The following is a 20,475-nucleotide window of genomic DNA, read 5'->3' as shown; positions in this document are numbered from 1 at the left end:
ACTGAGCCTAGTTTATGAGTTGGGACATATTTCTTTAGGATTGATGAGAGGTAATTGAAGGAGATGCCATTACACACCAGGATCAAAAACTCGCAGGTAGCTAATTTCTTAGCTAATTGTTAGCATGATTGGGGAGAGTAAATAGTAGTGTGTTTGGAAAGCATACATAATGTCCTTGTTGCAAAGTCGAGCACCGTGTTTTCTTGGGACAGCAAAGAACATCAGATACTTCAGTGTGTGGAAACAAGATATATGGATTACATTTTTGACTGTTTATAAATTGAAATCTGGCTGCATTAGTTGTATTAGTTATGAATGTTTCCATGTTCATATGCATAATGAAATGTACTCTGAGGTTTCTTACTCAGGATATAGGAGGTGGATAGGGAAAAGGATAACAGATCATTTCTGTTTTAGATGTTTAGATTGTATTAGTAATTGAGTTTGCAGGTGGGGGTGGGGATAGACATAGGAAAAAACTGAAATATATGTGTTTAATCAGCCTATAGAAGAACCCAAAGAAATAACAGGTTTGGCCAAGGGATGAGGTATACTCAAAGCCCACAACAACCAAACCGTGCTTGTGGATAGTAGCGTCAGGGTGTCCTAAGGCAAAGCCGGCAAATACCTTGTGTGCTCTATTAAGAAAATATTTAGCCCAACAAAAGTGGAAGCTCAGGGCAATCCTGGCTAAGGTGGTCACAATACATAAGCTAGCAAAACCAGCATGAAATGTTCCCACAGGAATTGGTATTGGCCTGTGGCGAAATTCCAATACTATTTCAAGTTTCATTGATCATATCATATCATATCAGTGTCTGCACATGGATTCTCTTGTGTTTTCTCCATTTCGGGCACTTTTCAACATCTGTATTTTGTCCGGGGTTTTCCTGGCGAAATGTGCGCAAGCAAAACAAATAAGGATATGGCTTTAAGTTCATATTTATAGCCAAATCAGAAGTACCATAACTCTTGTAATGAGGCTCTAAGTAATATAATAAGATATTGACCACATTTTTTGAGGAACAATTCAGAACTGTGTAAGCAGATAGCATTACTAATACATTTTTCAGAGGCATTTGCATTCCTATTTTATTTATTAAGATCGTCCAAACATTGACCCAGGAGGTGTTTGCACCTCAGAACGAAATATCCACAAGGTTTATCCCTTCCCTCCATAGAACAAATACTCCCTATCACACGTAATGATTAAATACTGGTTGAATGAACAAGTGTTTCCACCATTCGTTACACATGCAGTATTAAATAATTCTTGATCTTGAAGTCCAGTTAAATTCTTTTGCAGTTTATTTCTGGAATTTCACAGCCGACACGTGTTTCGTCGTATTGGGAATGTAACCCACGACTTTCTCAAGGCTATTTCCAGTTCAGATCTGTAGTTTTTAATATGCGGTGATAATTCCAACCCGCATAGGGGTTCACTGGGGGGCGTCTGGTATTTAAAATCCTTAATTGGTGTAGGCAGCCTATATATGGCTTCAAAATCGGTAGAAGTAGCTCTCGCCACTTGCTCGAGTCTTCAGTGTCGTCCCCCGTACTCTCGAAGCCTATGCTTATCCCTTCCCTCCATACACCGCTCACATGAAGTCTAGATTTCCTTTGTATTTATTATAGGCCTCTCTCCATCTGCACATCTCTGTTCCTGGGTCTGGTGTGCAGACAGTAAGCTAGCCATAAAGTAGTCATCCTTCAACCTCCACCAGTATAGCAAAGTCCTCCAGACCCACTCTGGGGTCACCTATTGATTATGTCTAGAACTGGCAGTGTGCCAGCGCCTACCATTAAACCAGGGTAAGCTGCTTTAACAAATCTTGAAGTTGTTCTGCAGCACAGACTACCTCACAGTCTTATATAGTCGGAACATTCCTTAATCCTCACTCTAAACACAGGTCCATAGTCTGGTACAGGAGGAAATAGCTTACTAATCCAGGAACCACAATGCCAAGCAATGCTTTCCAAGACACCTGAATACAATCTGGAGAATCACAACCAGGGCATTAATAAGCACATAAGAATAACTTAATTAGCGTCCACCTGCATGGCAAGGAAGGAAATGGCAGATTTTGGCCCAGCCCTGCCAGTCTTTCTTTGCAACATGGGCTGTAGTTTAAAATATTCATTATAGGATATCGTGATACCTTGATATTGGAGCCTCGGCCATATCATAGGCAAAATATTGTGGACCAAAATATCATCTTAATTCCACATTTACCGTACATTGATTGTATACATCTGACACAAACTGGAGCCAAGAAAAGAGGGAGTTACATATATTCTTACTATTACACTTGTGATCCACTGGTAGACTCCATTTAATCTCCAAAATGGACGTGAAGACCTATGCTAGTAAGTCTATACATCTTTTTCTCTACCTACCTTTACACACTTTGAGGAAATTGTGAACTGCCATGTTTTAATCCACTTGCTGTCCACACCCTAGCAAACTATTGACCATTCAGTACAATACAACGTACTTTATTTGCATGACAACTCAGACAATTATGACAAAAGTGAACATGTAAAATACAATTACCGTCAGTGAAAATAGTTCTTAGAGCCACAGTGTGATTGTTAGACCTAGCATCGTTGGTGTGAGTCTCCCTTCCATTTTGATGGATTGCCTCCTCTGTTTTGATATGTTTTTGCTGGTTTTATGCTTTGGGCACTGTTCCACTGCTAATCAGTGCCACAGTGCAAGTGATCCCTATGTTACATTAATGTAATATTTGGTTATTCCATGATTTAGTTATTTGATTTTTCTGTCAGCCCCTAGTACAGTGCATCATGTGTGCCCAGGGCTTGTAAATCAAATGCTGCTGGTGTGCTTGCAGCACTGGTTGTGCCACCCACAGAAGCAACTTATAACGTGTGTCTCAGGCCTGCCATTGCAAGGCCTGTGTGCAGTCTAGCACTGCCATGTCGACTTGGCCAAGTGCACCCACTTGCCAGTCCCTTAACCTTCCCTTTGCTTCGTATTAGACGGCCCTATGGTAGGCCCCAGGGCAGGGTGCATTATAAGTATAAGGTAGGACATGCTCTGATGTTTGTAGCATGTTCTAATAGTGAATTACAGCCATTTTCGTTTTTCACTATTGAAGGCAACCTGTTCTCTTAGGCGAGAATGGGCAGTTAGATTATTACATTCTTATAATCCTAACTGACGCCATGCTCCATAGGTTGTGTCAGCGGCGTCTCCAGCCGATTACACTGCCGGGCCTCATTGGTGAGGACGGCGTGACGATTACGGAGCCGGCCGAACTTGCGGCGAGTTTCGCCGATTACTTTCGGTCACAGTATGCCCCACACGATAGTCTAAGCGCTGAAGATGTGGCTAAATTCATTGACGACTTGCCCCCTCGGGCGGTGTCTGATGAAGCCAGACGGGACCTAGATGCTCCGCTTATGGCGGAGGAGCTTGGGGAGGCGCTGGGCCAACTTAATGTTGGTAAAGCTCCAGGCCCGAACGGCTACCCATGTGAATTCTTTAAGAAATTCCAGCTTCTCCTTGGGACCCATTACCGGTCTACTCTGGAGGCGGCACGGGAGCGGGGCAGATTGCCACCTGACTGGTGCCATGCCGAAATCGTGGTTTTTCAAAAACCTGGCAAGCCTCCAGACAGACATGACTCGTATCGCCCCATTTCGTTATTGAATATAGAAGCCAAGATTCTAGCAAAGGCGTTGGCGAACCGCCTACTCCCCTATATGGTGGATTTGGTCCACCCGGACCAAGCAGGCTTTATGCCACATCGGGCGACGCGGCACAATATCCGGCGAGCGCAGGCGGCGGTGGACGCGATGGGGGTTCTGGGAGAGGAGGCGGCTTTGTTATTAGCAGACATCCATAAGGCGTTTGATTCCGTCAGCTGGACGTACCTTTTCGCGCTCCTGTCTCGTCTCAACCTGGGTCCTGTGCTCCTATCGTACATCTCGCTGCTGTATACAGATGTCACGGCGTCTGTTAGGGTCGCTGGGGCCACATCGGAGGTATTTTCCATCGGACGGGGGACCCGTCAGGGGTGCCCGTTGTCCCCGTACTTGTTTGCGCTGGCTATGGAGCCCCTAGCGTCTTGGGTTCGCATAGACGCACAGCTCCGGGGCTTTGTATGGTCTGAAACCCTTGTGGATAGGATTGCCTTGTATGCGGATGACGTCCTCTTCTTTATTACTGACTTGGACCGCTCTGGGCCCCGAGTGTTAGAAATAATGAGAATTTTTGGTGAGGTCTCGGGTCTTAGCTTGAGCTTAGGCAAGTCTACCCTCTGGGTGCTGGGAGGCGAGGTGGAGGTGGGCCTCTGGGCGTCGGGCTTACGGCGGGCGACCGACGGTCTGCAATATTTAGGGGTGTTCCTTTCAGAATCCGCCAGTGTTACGTGGGAGCGTAATATCGTGCCTGTGTGGGTTAAGGTTCAGGAGGATGTTAAAACTTGGTCTTGGATGCCCTTAACCATTTTTGGCAAATCGGCAATATTCAAGATGGTGGCTCTTCCCCGTCTATTGTACCAATTACAGAACTACCCCCACCCCATCCCTCCCCAGTGGTTTCGACAGGTTAATTCTGCCCTAGGTCGCTTCCTGTGGGCCGGGGGCGCAGCCAGAGTGGCCTTGAAGACGTGCTTCCTCTCCACGTATTGTGGAGGTTTGGCCACCCCAGATCTGTTGTCATATTATCAGGCCTCGCAGCTGCTAGTACTCAATGAGTGGTGGTATGGCGACAGAGGGGACCCGGCGTACGCCCTGGAGCGCTCCTTGATGGGTGACCGTACATTGCACACGGTGCTATACTCGGCCCGGCTGCGGCGGGCACTGCCATGCGTCTCGAGGGTAGTCTTCGCTGTGTGGCGGCAGGCGTTACGCCGCATGGGTTGGTGGGGTAGGCTAACCGCTGAGACACCGCTGTGGCATAATGGACAACTCCCCAGTCTGATGACCCTTCCGGGATTCGATGGCTGGGACGCAGTTGGGATATCGACGTTGGGACAGGTCATGTCCGGGACTACTCTTAAGTCCTTCCAGGATCTTAGCGCTGAGTTCAGTATGCCCCAGACCCAGTTTTTTCGCTATTTGCAATTCCGGCACGCACTCACGCCCAGTGTCGCGAACCTCGACTCGCTCCCTGAGTTTAGCCCCATTGAAGCTAAGGTATTCATGGGGGACCTTGGGGACAAGAAGATCTCTCGCATTTATCAGACGATGGTGACCCACTGCTCTTCTACCTTACTGCCTTTGAAGGCAGCTTGGGAGGCTGACATAGGCCCCCTGGATGAAGATGACTGGAGGGAGGCCCTAGAGTCCCCGCGCGGAACCGCGATAGCGATGCGGCTTCGCCTCATCCAATTCAAGTACCTTCATAGGGCTTATTATACACGAGAAAGGCTCTGGAGGGCTGGTCTGATTGGCTCGTCGGAATGTCTGCGGTGTGGCGCGGCTGTGGGTACATTGCTGCATACGGTGTGGTCATGCCCTAGATTGATTGGATTCTGGAGGGGCGTATGGAATTGCTTGTCTGAGGTCTTGGGGTGGGACCTCCCGCGCACCCACCGGTTGGGTTTACTCCATATACTCGAGGGCGTGGGTGGTAACATCTACAAGCGCCACTTATTACTGCTGGGCTTAATAGTGGCCAAAAGAGATCTAGCCAGAGCGTGGAAGAGTGTCCGGGCCCCCCCCCCTGTGTGCATGGAAGGCTGGTTTGGATTTTTATATGGGATTGGAACGACCTGTGTTTGAGGCGAGGGGCTGCCCCAATAAGCATTTTAAGATCTGGAAGAGATGGGCGGAATACAGGGGACTGCTCCTTTCTCCCCCGGAGGTGCACGAGGAAGAGTTATAGGCGGTGGTACCTGAGTGCCTCCTTGCTATGTCATGCCTTACGACCGATGTTATTTTGTGTCTACAGCACGTGCATAGGGTTAGGGTGGGATAAGGGGTGGGTAGTGGGGGAGTTGGGCAATGGGAGTTGGTGGGGGGGACAGGGGTAGGGGAGGGGGATCCATACTTTGTTTTCTTCTTCTTTTCCTTGGTTTTATTATGATGTATGTACACTATGCTGTAATGTGTGGTGGCGCTCTCCTGATTGTGGAGAACCACGACTTTTGCTCTGCTTTAACTCTTGTGAAAAATAAAAATTTGTTGTGAATAATCCTAACTGACTCAGGGAACACTGTGAAAGGAGAGGAGGAATCATGTCAACAGAGTGCTCCAGAGCTGTATCTTTCCTCCCCTATGCTGGCTCCACCTCCTGTGGGGCTGCTGATGTCTCTGCCCTGCACAGTGAAAGGAAGAAGAGAGTCGTGTAAACAAAGTTTTCAGGAACAAGTTTGGACTAGGCAGAGGCCTCTCTGCCTTCAGAGAACAAAAGATTTTGGGGTATAAATATTGGGACCCTGATCCCAAGAATTTAGATCACTTCTGGACAAGAAACCTTCCTGCCAAGTGTGCTGTTTGCTTGGTTGACAAATGCAAAAACAACAGTTGATGGACAGAATGCAGAACAATGTCATCCATTCACCCCTGTACAGAGATCTGGGCCTAAATCCATTGTTTTTTTGCTCACCAAGCCACCCCAGTTCAGACATGGCCATATGCAAATCAGCCTTGACCCTGTGCCTCAGGGGAAGAGTCCAGCCTGAACTGCCAAGACATGTCTTCCCTGGACCGGAATCAAGCATCCTAGGACCGGTTTCTGGCTATCAGCCGTCATCAGCCAGGATAGCTTGACTGCAGTGGCGTGGAGAGCACGGGACTCACGTCTGAGCATACCTTCCCACTCTGGGTGACAAATGCAAAAACAACAGTTGATGGACAGAATGCAGAACAATGTTATACATTCACCCCAGTACAGAGATCCGGGCCTAAATCCATTGTCTTTTTGCTGACCAAGCCACCCCAGTTCAAACATGGCCATATGCAAATCAGCCTTGACCCTGTGGCTCATGGGAACAGTCCAGCCCGACCTGCCAAGCCATGTCTTCCCTGGACCGGAATCAAGCACCCTAGGACCGGTTTCTGAATATCAGCCGTCATCAGCCAGGATAGCTTGACTCCAGTGGCGTGGAGAGCACGGGACTCACGTCTGAGCATACCTGTCCCACTCGGGGTGACAAATGCAAAAACAACAGTTGATGGACAGAATGCAGAACAATGTCATACATTCACCCCAGTACAGAGATCTCGGCCTAAATCCATCGTTGTTTTGCTCACCAAGCCACCCCAGTTCAGATATAGCCATATGCAAATCAGCCTTGACCCTGTGCCTCATGGGAACAGTCCAGCCCGAACTGCCAAGCCATGTCTTCCCTGGACCGGAATCAAGCATCCTAGGACCGGTTTCTGGCTATCAGCTGTCATCAGCCAGGATAGCTTGACTCCAGTGGCATGGAGAGCACGGGACTCACGTCTGAGCATACCCGTTCCACTCAGGGTGACAAATGCAAAAACAACAGTTGATGGACAGAATGCAGAACAATGTCATACATTCACCCCAGTACAGAGATCTGGACCTAAATCCATTGTTCTTTTGCTCACCAAGCCACCCCAGTTCAGACATGGCCATATGCAAATCAGTCTTGACCCTGTGCCTCATGGGAACAGTCCAGCCCGAACTGCCAAGCCAAGTCTTCCCTGGACCGGAATCAAGCATCCTAGGACCGGTTTCCTGCTATCAGCCGTCATCAGCCAGGATAGCTTGACTCCAGTGGCTTGGAGAGCACGGGACTCACTTCTGAGCATACCCGTCCCACTCAGGGTGACAAATGCAAAAAAAACAGTTGATGGACAGAATGCAGAACAATGTCATACATTCACCCCAATACAGAGATCTGGGCCTAAATCCATCATTGGGGTGGCTTGGTGAGCAAAATAACAATGGATTAAACCCAGATCTGTGACTGGGGGTGAATGTTTTGCGGTTGTGCAACATTCCGTCCATCATCTTGTGTGTTTTGCTGTTCACCCTATGTGGGAAGGATATGCCCAGACTTGGGTCCCATGCTCACTACGCCACTAGAGTTAAGCTATCCTGGCTGAAGACGGCTGATAGCCAGAAACCGGTCCTAGGATGCTTGATTCCGGTCCAGGGAAGACATGGCTTGGCAGTTCGGGCTGGACTGTTCCCATGAACAACGTATGTGTAGCAATATAGGCAGATGTGTGTTTGAGTTTCAATGTCTCCCAAATCACACTTCTGGTAAATTCTAGACTATGGGTTTGTGAATTGATGTGTGGTGGATAGTTTCTATTCCAGTCCTGTCATAACTTAGTCAGTCTTTGCTGAGTAGTTGTCTGGATTCTATGTTTTTTCACACAGTAGATATTCAGCATGATTTCTGTCTGGATTCTGTGTTTTTCACACAGTAGATATTCAGCATGATTTCTTCCCAGGGTTCTGTAACACTCTAGCTTGTGACTCTCAATACATTGTATAGTGTTTCATTTCAACCTATTTTTTCACCCTTCTGCCAATGGTCTCCCTGATTAGTATTCTGCAGCATTTTGCTCCCGTGGGGTTTTAAGGCTTTTATGAAGGATTTCCAGTACTCTGGTGTTCGACGCCTAGCGTTGGAGGGGACTTAGGTTTGTTTTCTTGATGTAGCAGCAGAATTTAAAAATCAGCTTCTAGGTGCCGAGCAACAGAGGAAATGGCCACAGTTCTGCTATGCATCAGATATTTAGGCAGTTCATGTGCACCCGCACACAGAGAACTTGTTTTCAGGTAAATGCTTTCTGTTGGTGATTTGTCACATTCTGCAAACACGTGTGCCTGTTAGGCTCACACTCCACGAAGTGAGTTTGGGAAAATAATGCTGTCAGTTTTAGCAGTATCATTCCTGGCGGACTGGAATCTTTTCTATAATGGCATAGTTGACGTTTCATCATGAAGTGTGTTTATTGGTGGCTTGAAGCTATGGGATGTGCTAATTCTTGTTCCCACACAGATAGCATGTGGTGCGCTAGGCTTTTGCACCATTCTAGTGCCGTTCTTTTTCAGTACGCTATCAGGAGATTATGTGTGTCTCAGGTGCTAGGAGGAGAAGCACCAGCTCAGACCTGGGAACTGAAATTGCTCTAGCAGCTTTGACAAATATCAATATAAAGGTTGCACCTTGCCAGGTTTCTCATTCTTGTTTCATGCCCCTGGTTTTCATGTTGTTTACCTGGTGTATATTCCTGGGCGACACATTGAATCAAATTTTAAAAGCCAATAAGGCATGCACATTTCTGATGAGGACATCAACAGGGTCCTCACCTTATGATTATCCTTCTGGGTGCCAACTGGTACAAAAAATCTTCCCCCAGCAGTGGCATTCCAGCTCTACAAGGTGGAGGTATGTTGCTTCAGCCATGACTCCGCCCGTTGGACATGACAACACCAGAATATAGAAGGCGCCAATCTCTGTGCTGACATTAGTTCCTGTTTTTCTGTGACTCTTAGAAGTGGTTCAAAGCTCTCTCTTAGTGCTTTACTGATAGAAACTCCTGAGCTTTTCAAAGTGAACAGGTCAAATGTCTCTCCCGAAGGTTTCAGGGTTCAAGCCCTAGTGCAAGTGCCTCAAGCAGATGTCTCTATCGAATCCACACAACATCTGCATGTGGTGTTGATCCAGGGGTGTACCAACAGCAGATACTCCAATACCATATACTCACCTGGGCCCATAAACACACACAACTTGAGTAAACCGCTGGAGTCAAAGTCTATTATTTCTCATATTCCAAGATTGATTATTTCCTGCTCTTAACTAACCTTCCACTGATCAAAAAGTTATTTCCAATGGTCCTATGGTCAATGGACCATTAGTTGAACTAGTTGATGGTGAGAATTATTACTTAATTTTAACCTTTATAATTAAAGTAAAAACCCACAGACTCGGGAAAGTTTTTAAGTCTTTATCTAAATTATTTGCATGTGAACCACTTCAAAGTACAGCACATTCACTAATACTTATAGGAGAGAAGATTCAATTAATCATATCATCAGCACATACTTCAAACTTGCAATGACTTATGCTCAGAAAGGCGAGGAAAGAGAGAAAAGACCACTTGCACATTCCCGAAATTTATATTTACCTAGGACGGTGTGAATACCAACCCCCTGGCCAAAGGGCTGGTAGGGGTCCCCCGGGATAGATCAGGAGACAAAGACTTCAGGACAGGATTCAGGACAGGATAGATCACCTGTCTAGCACCGACAATCACGTCGCACCCCTCTCTGACATTCTCTTCCTCCTCGAGATTCTTCCGCGATCTTCTTTTTAAGCCTAATTATTTAGGATATTAAGCTCTGCATTCATTTCTTCATCAGCATCACTCGCTACTCCGACAGCATCCGGAGCTCTGCAGCATTTAGCATTGACGACTCTCTAACTAACTAAAACTACCTCAATTATACCTTTCCTTTCCTCATGTACCACCCATTAATGTTTCAATATCGTAAAATACTAACTCTGGTCAGGTCGGGGGGGGAAGATCATCACACCATGCTTACATATCACTCTTTTCAGTTAGCCCTTTGTTAAACCCATCGCCTTAAGTTTTATTCATACTTTATTTTCCCACCCGCATTCACATTACATCTGATGCAACTGCCTAACTTTAATATGTGGTTTTATTCATTCATGTCTTATACTGCCAGTTTCTCAGGCTTCAGGCAGGCTGTGGCCTTGCACTCTTCTTGAACCACACATCATTCTTCCGGGCTGACGTCCACTTGCCATGCACCAGAATCCTGTGACACAGCTCACTCCAGACATACCCAAGAGGCCTAAATGCGTACTAGTAATAAAGTCAGAAAGACAGATGTTACTTTCAAGAATAAATGGCTTCACTGTGTACAACCGATCTATACTCTAATTCCCTTTATTCTTTAATACTTTCCCGGCATTAGCATTAATAAATTCACTCAATTTAGTTTCAAGCAAGCAGATGCAAAGCACGTCAGTCTTCAAGACTCCATATTAGTACCTTCTTCTCATGCGCAAGAATTTCCCTTTAAGCGATAGCTCGTCATACTGCGTAGATGCAGTTGACGCATGTGCAATAAAGAATTCCTGGTTGCAGCCATTTTAGAAAGCCACTCGAGTTATTCATGTTAGCAAACACAGACGCAAGCTTCACGAACCCTTGTTTTTATGTGGTGCATATTAGTTTTATACAATACGTTGTTAATAACATGTTAGGGAGCTAAATGACAGGATTGCTTCCAAGCAAGTCTCTTTTCTAGGAGTCTTGCTCCATCAATCCCCTTTCTGATGGCATTTTGAGCCATCACAAAATTACCCATTCCAATCAGATGCCAACTTTAGCATATCTCAGTTTCTTTTCCTCCTCTTTAGTTCTTAATCCCATCTTTCATCTTTTTATACAGTTTTCCCTTCATTTCCTCTAGCTGAATCCCTTCATGCTTTCTTTTCTTTCCTTTTTCATTCACTTCATATCTTCCCTTTCTTTTGTTGATTTTAATTTGAGATAACATTTTAAAATACATTCTGACTCTGTGATCATTTCCAAGGTGTAAGTATATCAAAATCTTATGTCATTTCACCATCAACTAGTTCAAATAATGGTCCATTGACCAGAGGAAATAACTTTTTGATCCATGAAAGATTAGTTAGGGACTAGAGGTAACTAATCTAGAAAACTACAAAAAACATGACCCCAGCGGTTATTGCCAATGTGTTGTGAATGAATTTATGGGCCCAGGTGAGTATGTGGTGTTAGATTACCTGTTGCTAGCAACCCGCTGGATCAGTAGCAAAAGAGAAGCTCAGAGCTTGCGTTGGTGAACAGCCTCTTCTTAGGGCACAGAAGTATGATGGATGTTGGAAGATAGTGATTAAGGCCATTCAGAGGATGATGACTCATAGGCAGACAATCTGCTTTCTCCTTCTAACTCCGATGCTGGTCCACATGTTGACTTTCAAAATGCCAGACACCTGTATACCTCACCAGATGGGGACATCTCTTACCCTCATGGCCCTTCAACAGAGGAAGTGTATCAGGCGGGGCCACCTGGCTTGGTGTTGAAGATTACTTTCAGGACAGTCTCCACTACACGCAAAGAAGAGGTAAAGGAAGAGGCTTGGTCTTTGGTCTCCATATGTAGAGTGATAGGCTGCATTTAGGGTTTTTAAATACATTTTTTTATGTTAATTGTTCACCTCCAAATGTTTTAGATTATCTACTTGGAAGGTTAGTCCTGCCATTGAGTGAAACTTGGTATTACAGCTTTCAATAAGGGCAAAAAGAAAGCTGTATTCCCTAATAAGCCAATGTTTTCATGCAGCACTACCCTGGGTTCTTTTCTGGTCTGGGCCATAGGGGTAATTACAAAGGAAACTGATCTAGCAGAGGGGAGCCTGTCACTGGACTTACCAGAGTCTTCGTCTGTTCAGTCACCTACAATCAGTTTAAGGGTTTCTTCTAACAGTTCTGCTTCTCAGCAACCAGCCGGCCCTTGTCTACTTCCTATGGACCTATCTACTGGGTCAGACTTACCCACTACCCCACTAATTCTCCAACTTGGCTTGACAGCATTCAATCTACGGACAGTAAGCCACCGTCTAAAAGGCAGAGGTAAGCAAGGCATGGTGAAACTCACTTGCACACATTTCACTCACTTCATATTAGTGTCACTCATCCAGTACTGCGTAACTCCTCCAACGCTAATAGAATTTCTAGTTATGGCTTTGATTGGGATAATTTATTTGTAAAATGTTGAAATAAAGAGATCCCTTTCATGACGAGGGGCCACTAAGCACTGGCAGTGATGGGCATTGAAAAACGGCTATATATCGAACCATCTAAATTAAGTGGGTGGACATATAGCCAAACCTCCGACGGCCCTTACTCCATTGGGCAGTTGGAGAAGGTCTACCCACATTTAAAACGAGTGGGAGGACTACATAGTCTTTGCGGGGATGGAGTTCCGTCGCGGCAGAGTTCCCTCTCCACCAAGATATAAATCTGGCCCTTAAACATTGATTCATTGTGCTATCTAAAACCATTACAGAAATCATTTTTAACAGTACTTTATTTACATTCAGTGATACTAATTGTATTCCAGACATAGACATTAGGAAGGTTTTCCCCTGTACTAAACATTCATTTTCCATCATGTAATTGTTTCTGTATGCTGAGTTTTCCTAGCCATTTGCATCTTGAAGCTATTTATTCCTCTGCTGAGAAGGCAACCGGTCTTTTTATTGGTGTTTTGGAGTTTCTTTTTGTTCCCTTCTTTTTGCTTCCTTTAATGTGTGTTCTCCCAAGCGTTGTGTTATTCGACTTGGCATGATGGAAGTTAGCTAGACAGGTACGCAATGATTAAGGCGGCTTTTGTGATTCCACAGAAACCCTTTTCACTAGTAGTAATGGTTCCTGTGTCCCCTTTCTTTTGCAAGAACATAGTGTACTCTGTTGAATCATTCAGTGGCCTCAGCAGTTTGATTGTGTTACAATAGCTGAGCATATAAGACCACAGAAAGCCCATTCCTCTGAGGCAGCTGCATGCTTTAGGGGTTATGTTAGCATTCAGCTATTGGGTTAAATCAACATGGGATTCTTAGAGGGCTGGCATAGCCAGGCTCTGGGCAGGGTCATATAACCCGCTGTGGTGGGAGCCAGTTCTAATCGTGCCATTTTGTTGGAATGTGACTCATTTAGCTAATTGCGTTTCTGCAGCCAAACTATAACAAGGTTAAAGCTATTATTGTGCAGTCGAATCCCGGATTTCACAGCTCAGTGCATTCTGGCAGATCTTTGTTTCATTTGCTTGAGAGAACACACAGGAATCGTTGCAAAGAGAAAAACTGTGATTTTTTACATTTTTTTTTAATAAACTGCTTGAAACCTGCTGGAACTGAAGGATTGGACACCTACAGACCGCTTGCAAACTAACTCTATGCATTGTGTAATTTAAAGTTTTCTAAATAATCTACACTCGATCATTGCGCTCAATCGCCTTCTCTTGACAGAGGGGCAGAGGCTGTTTTGAGGCACATGCATGCCACAAAGAATCATGAGAAATATCCGAAACCAGTGGTGGCTGGGTTTTTTCCAAAGAAACCAGTAAGTATTTTATCAGAGGATTGCGCGTTCTTCCTGCAAGCGGAACTGCCTTGTCAATTTAAACGAAATAGGGAAATTTGGAAACAATACATAGCTTCATTGTCGCCATTGGCAATCTTTTTACCAATGCTTCTTTTGCTTGTTATGTTTTTTTTTTTTTTTGTAAAACTTGATGCTGGGGTGCTGTCGGACCCATACCAATATTAAAACTTTGGCTAAAAGCAAAAACATTTTTGGTCACAAAATGTGCAAATTAGCATAGTAGTCCTAGTCCTAGTGGTGCTGAAGGGAACTTCCTTGTGTGTGTGGATGTGCTCCCAGTAAAAGAGCCGCATGCCCTCACGCACAGATATTAGCCAACTGCTGAAGTGAGCCGACCCCCAGGGGCGGAACGCAGGCCACTGCAGCCTCTGTGGGTATGGGAGCAGAACATTCCCTTGAATAAAGGATATTCATTTTACCCAGTATTCCCGGGCCTGCAAGGGTATTACCAATTACGGAGTGAAAGCTTCGCACTGCAAGGGTGCAATTACCAGGTGCATTCTGTAACACGGTCCATAGGGTTGCGGTCTAGTCGTCCGCCATCACGTGACTCACGCAAGGCATTGCGGGAGTGACGTGACGCGTCCCAGCCATTATTGCGACTACGGGGGCAACTTACATCACGACAGTGGCGACGAGACGGCAGAACCACGGAGTGCATCTGACCGCCTGCTTGTCAATGGATTAAACTCCTTTTAACCTACTTGAAGTGTGTATCTTCAATATAACGCCGTCAAGGAAGGGGAGAGCCGGCGATCGCGTAGCTGCTAGTGCGACCTGCACGCTACATGCAACCCTGCTCATCGAGGAGGGGGAGGGGCCACAATCAACATTGCATGAGGCCCCAACGTGCATATCGGTGTGCGCCTCACTCCCTCAACCCTGTTCTCCTCCAGCCAGCCTTGTACTACCTGAGCGCTGTATTCACCACAGCTCATTGAGGAGAGGGCGGGGCAACCATCTACTTTACGTTAGGGCCGATGCGCATATCGGCGCGCGCCTCACTCCCCTAACCCTGTTGTCCTCCAGCCAGCTGTGTACCTGTTCCCAAAGGGGGCTGTGAGGCCCTAGAAGCAGCCCTCACATCAGAGGCCCAACCACTGCACCAAAGCCTGGTGATCCAGCCAAGTGCCTGCAGAAGCGCGCAGCCCACAACATTACGTGGCGCCAAAACACTACAGCAGGGCACAAGATCGCAGCATTACTGGCGAGGAAGCACAAGGGCTTCCTGCCCAAGAGCACTGCGCTGCAGGCAAGAAGGCTTAAGGGCTACCCGCTCCGAACTGGGCAAGCCAGTTACAAGGCCTCTTACGTCCTTCAGCGCCTCAACACCTGCTCAAGGCATTTCGCCTCCCTCGCTCCTGCATCATGTGCGTGCAGACCTTTTCGCTCACCAACCCAGTACCCTTCCTACCCAAACCAGGAGAACTAGCTATGAAGTGGGAAGGGGTACTTCCTGAACTACTTATCGGCGCTGGAAGATGAGGGCGAGGAGGAGTTATCAAGCAAACACCGAAAGAAAATACTCCTACATAATCTTGGCCCGGAGGACCTGCATCTCTACGAAAACATGGTGAAACAGATCAGAGCAGCCACGGACAACGACGTGTTCCAGCACGCCCAGGAAGACTTGGACAACCATTACCAGCCAGTAATATACACAGCCATCGACCGGTACAATTTTTTTCAGCGGAAGCAGACCGAGTCAGAATTAGTGGAGGACTACGTGGAAGCCCTCAAGGAGCTTGCTATCAACTGCAAGTTCGGCACCCTACACGATGATCTTATTCACGACCAGATCATAATGCCCACTCCAGCATCCAGGAGAAGTTGTGGGTCAGTGGGGAGGCATCCCTCTCAGAGATCATCGCGATAGTCAAAAGAGCCGAACTGTCAAAACAGTGTGCACTCGCCACCAAGAAGGAATCTCCCCAGCCACCTGTGGTATGCAAAGTGTCGGACCGGAGAAACCCGACAGCAAGATCTGCGTCCCACGCTGGCACTGCCTCCAACAGACAGGCTATGTCCAGATCCAAAGGGCCCAGCCGCGCTCCCATGGACAAGCAAGGGTCCTGCTACAGATGCGGCAGCCTATCCCACATGGCTAATGACAAGAAGTGCTCCGCATTCCACGTCAAATGCTCATTTTGTGGTGTTACAGGACACTTTGGCAAAGTCTGCAGGCGGAAGCCCAGAAGTGCCGCAGTCAAGTATGTGAAAGATGACTCCGACGACAAAGAGCTTGCAGACCATTCCGACCAAGAGGGCAAATCCTCAGCGGCGTCGCCAAGAAGAAGCCATCGTGCACGCTGTTGATTGAGGGCATCCAGATCGTCATGGTGGCAGACTCCGGTCGCCATACAATATTATCCAGAAACAGATATGGGACAAAGACTTTGCTCCCGTGGCTGGGAACCACCTCCATCCCACCGACTTCCACCCAGTTACCTACACAGGGGAACGAATCCTCATGGTGGGATACCGGCGGCTCCCGTTCGAATTTAAGGGCAGGCACACGACTACGAAGTTGTGCGTCGCACAGAAGGGTCCATCAGTCCTGGGGTGGGCAGACCAAGGAGAGCTGGGCATACAGCTCAACCCTGGTGGAGACACACAAGTGCTTTCGTTGGACGACCGATCTGCACCAGCCTCGTTAAAAGCAACATTTCCGTCAGTCTTCAGCAATCATATTGGGAAGATGTCTAAGTTCACCCACAAGATCAAGCTTAAAGAAGGAGCGGTGCCCGTCTCCCACAAGGTCAGGAACATCCCGTTCAACCGCAGGGAGACAGTCCAGCTAGAGCTTCTACGGTTGGAAGACAACGACATCATCGAGCCAATAGAGTGCGCCGAATGGCTCGCGCCCTTGGTGGTGGCGGGCAAACAGAGCGGGAAGATACGCCTCTGCATAGACCTCCGTGAACTCAACAAAAATATCATTGTGGACAAGCTCCCGCTGCCCAAAATCAGCGAACTGCTAGCCCAGACCAAGGGAGTCAAATGGTTCTCCACCATCGACGTCAAAGCCGCTTACCCCCAGGTGCCGCTCCATCCGTCATGCCGGAAACTCACTTCCTTCATCACGCCCTTTGTCTGCTACAGGTTCAGACGGTTGCCCTTTGGTCTTGCGTCCGCGACGGCCGTCTTCTAGAAACTCATTCACACACTCTTCAAGGACGTCTGTGGCGTCCTCTACTTCCAGGATGACATCATCATCATGAGGAAGACCAAGATCGCACTCGGTGACATCCTGCACACCGTTCTGCGCACGCTGGCGGCCAACAGCTTCACAGCTGAACTGGATAAGTGCAAATTTGGCTTATGCAAGGTGACCTAACTGGGACACAAAATGAGCGAAACAGGCATCTCCCCGAAAACGGCCAACGTGGAAGCCATCATGTCCGCTCCTCCCCAAAAAAGCAAAGATGATGTACGTTCCTTCCTGGGGATGGCGGAGTTCTATAGCAAGTTCGTCAGGAACTTCGCGTGCAAAACGCGCAGCTTACGCCAACTGCTAAAGGACAAGACAGTATTTTCCTGGTCCGAAGAATCGGAAGCAGAGTTCTCTGCCATCAAAAGAGACATTTGCGGAGCAATTCCCTTAAACGGGTTTGACAGTTCCTCCCCCAGCATCTTGACAACGGACGCCAACGACAAAGGACTAGGGGCGGTCCTATCCCAGAGTGCAGCGGATGGCACAGAGACCACTGTGGGGTTTGTCTTGCGATCCCTCACCCCTAGTGAAGAGAAGTACAGTGTCATCGAGTAGGAAAGGCTGGCATCCATCTGGACAATGGAGAAATTCCGTCAATACCTGTGGGGATCCAGATTCACGCACCGCACCGACCACAAACCTCTAATCAAAGTCCTTACATCTAGCGGCAACGTGACAGCCACCCCACGCATCGCGAAGATGACACTGCATCTGTTGGACTTCGTGTATGACATGACATACATCCCCGGACCAAAGAACAAAGTCGCGGACTTCCTCAGCAGGGCAGCAGCTATGGAAGGGACGGTCACGCAGTAGGACTGGGATGAGTAAAGCGTTGCCTTCATGACGGATCACAAACAGACCATCAGTGCCTAGGACTGGGCAGGCACCTATGAGCAGGACACCGAACTCTCTCAGGTCAAACTATATGTTACAAACAGAGAAGAAGCACATGAAGAACAACTTCAGAAAGTACTAGGAGTTCCGCGACTAACTCTCTATTAGCGACAACTCAATGTTTCTACTACGTGGTGACAGAGTGGTGCCCCCGAGTGTGCTATTAGACCTCATACTCCACGTCAACCATGAGGGTCACCTGGCCATCATCAAAGCGAAACGGCGAATTAAACTACAATAATGGTGGCCGGCCATGGACAACCAAGTGGAGAAGTTCGTGAGAACATGTGAGCATTGCCCCAGGGCTGACAGGACACTCACCGCCTTGAGACCCCCATGGTGGAGTTCAACATTCCCAGCAACCCTTGGGAGGACCTCTCCATCGACATCATGGGCCCAATCCTGGACTCCTTGGGAACACCCAAATACCTCATAGTCCTTGTGGATCGATATTCGAAGTGGCCGTAAGTGTAAATCTGCTAATCTGTTGACTCCGACACCGTCATCGCTTTCCTTACCAACCTCTTCCTGAGGGAAGGCATTTCCAAAACCTTCACCAGCGATAACAGAATTCAGTTCACATCAGCAAAAAGGACAGCCTTCACCAGGCACAATGGCATCCAAACAAGACACACACCTGTCTATCATCCAGCTGGCAATGGACAAGTGGTCATGGGCAGTCCAGGCAGCCATCAGTGCTAGGAAGAACTGGGAGACCGAAGTCAGAAGCACGATGTGGGCGTACCGCATCACACCCACCCTCACTGGCTACAGCCCGTTTAAAATTCTGAGAGGTAGGGAACCCTTCACCAGGGACAATACAGCCTGAATGAAAATGCGCCTCCAAAGTAAGTGGTCCCCGGCCATCGTCCGAAGCAACATTGAGAAGGCCCAACGCATCTACAAGACCCACTATGACAAGAGTCATAACGTACGAGAAGCCACGCTGGAGGAGGGAGACTGGCTCCGGGTCAAGAAGGGCCACCCAGGACAAAAAGGAGACAGCAAATTAAGTGAGCCCCTACTTGTGGTGGAGCCATTCTCACATTCCACTCTGTTGAGCGATGGCAAGGTGTGGTCACAGTCCAAAATGTCCAAATGCAATAAAATCCTTCAGTGGGGCATGGGCAATAGCAACAGCGATTTTGCCGATAGTGGCAGCACCCACAGGGACAGCACCACAGAACCAATGGGAGACGACATGGAAGCTACCAGCGGCAACGATAACAGCACCACAGCGAATGCGGAAAGACAGGCGGCCGAGTGCGGACACTGGGCCTGCTCAGCCAGCACACTAATGTAGCAGGCTCCCCGCAAGAGACTTCCGATACCCAAACCAGAGAACAGATGGAGAGTACGAGGACGGCCGTAAGCCATGGAGAAAGGGAGCAAGGCAGCAGAGCACCTGTAACGCACGCTCGCTAGGGACGCCCAGTGAAGATCCCGGAACGCTTCAGCGGATTCCAGTTGTGATATATTTCTCTCTCTCTCTCTCTCACTCTCTCTCTCTCTCTCTCTCTCTCTCTCTTTATCTCTCCTTCTCCTTCTCTCTCTCCCTCACCCTATGATACAGTTCTCGTTGCCATTGTTGTTAAGGGGGAAGATGTGTAGCGTTGCGGTCTAGTCGTTCGTGATCACGAGACTCACCGCAAGGCATTGCGGGACTGACGTGAACCGGACGGCATAATCTGATTGTGGCGTGAAAGCTTCCCACTGGCTCTCCTCTTTTACGTGGAATAAAACTGAGTTCAGCCTACACCGCGTCCCACCCATTTTTGCGACCAGGTGGGAAACTTACATCATAACACTGTCCTCTGTAATTATCACATCCCTGCAACTAGCAACTCTTAATCGGGCCCTGTGCACCATGAGTAGGGTAGTCATTGGCTTGAAGATAGTGAGTTCAAATGGCTTAGCAAGATGATTGCAGGTATGAGGAATGTACGCAACCAGCTGGTTTGATGTGAAATCTCACATGAAGTTTATATTGGAACCCCAAATGCCCTGAAGAAGTTGCATGACTTCATTGCAACGAAACATGTTGGCTCAATGATATTGATTATGGTTTGATTGAAACCATTTTTAATTTGGGAAGGCTTGCAGCACTCAATAAAGTTACACTGAGTTAGTGAGCTTTACCAGTTTTTAATGGTGAGAATTATATGTTTGTATTCTCACAGGCGTCCAGTGGGCACTTGTAATGACACTATGCACGGATAGTTCATCTACACTTAGGATTC

The sequence above is a fragment of the Lissotriton helveticus genome, chromosome 6, assembly GCF_964261635.1.
Source record: "Lissotriton helveticus chromosome 6, aLisHel1.1, whole genome shotgun sequence".
NCBI lineage: Eukaryota > Metazoa > Chordata > Amphibia > Caudata > Salamandridae > Lissotriton > Lissotriton helveticus.
Note: the sequence above shows the minus strand (reverse complement) of the source record.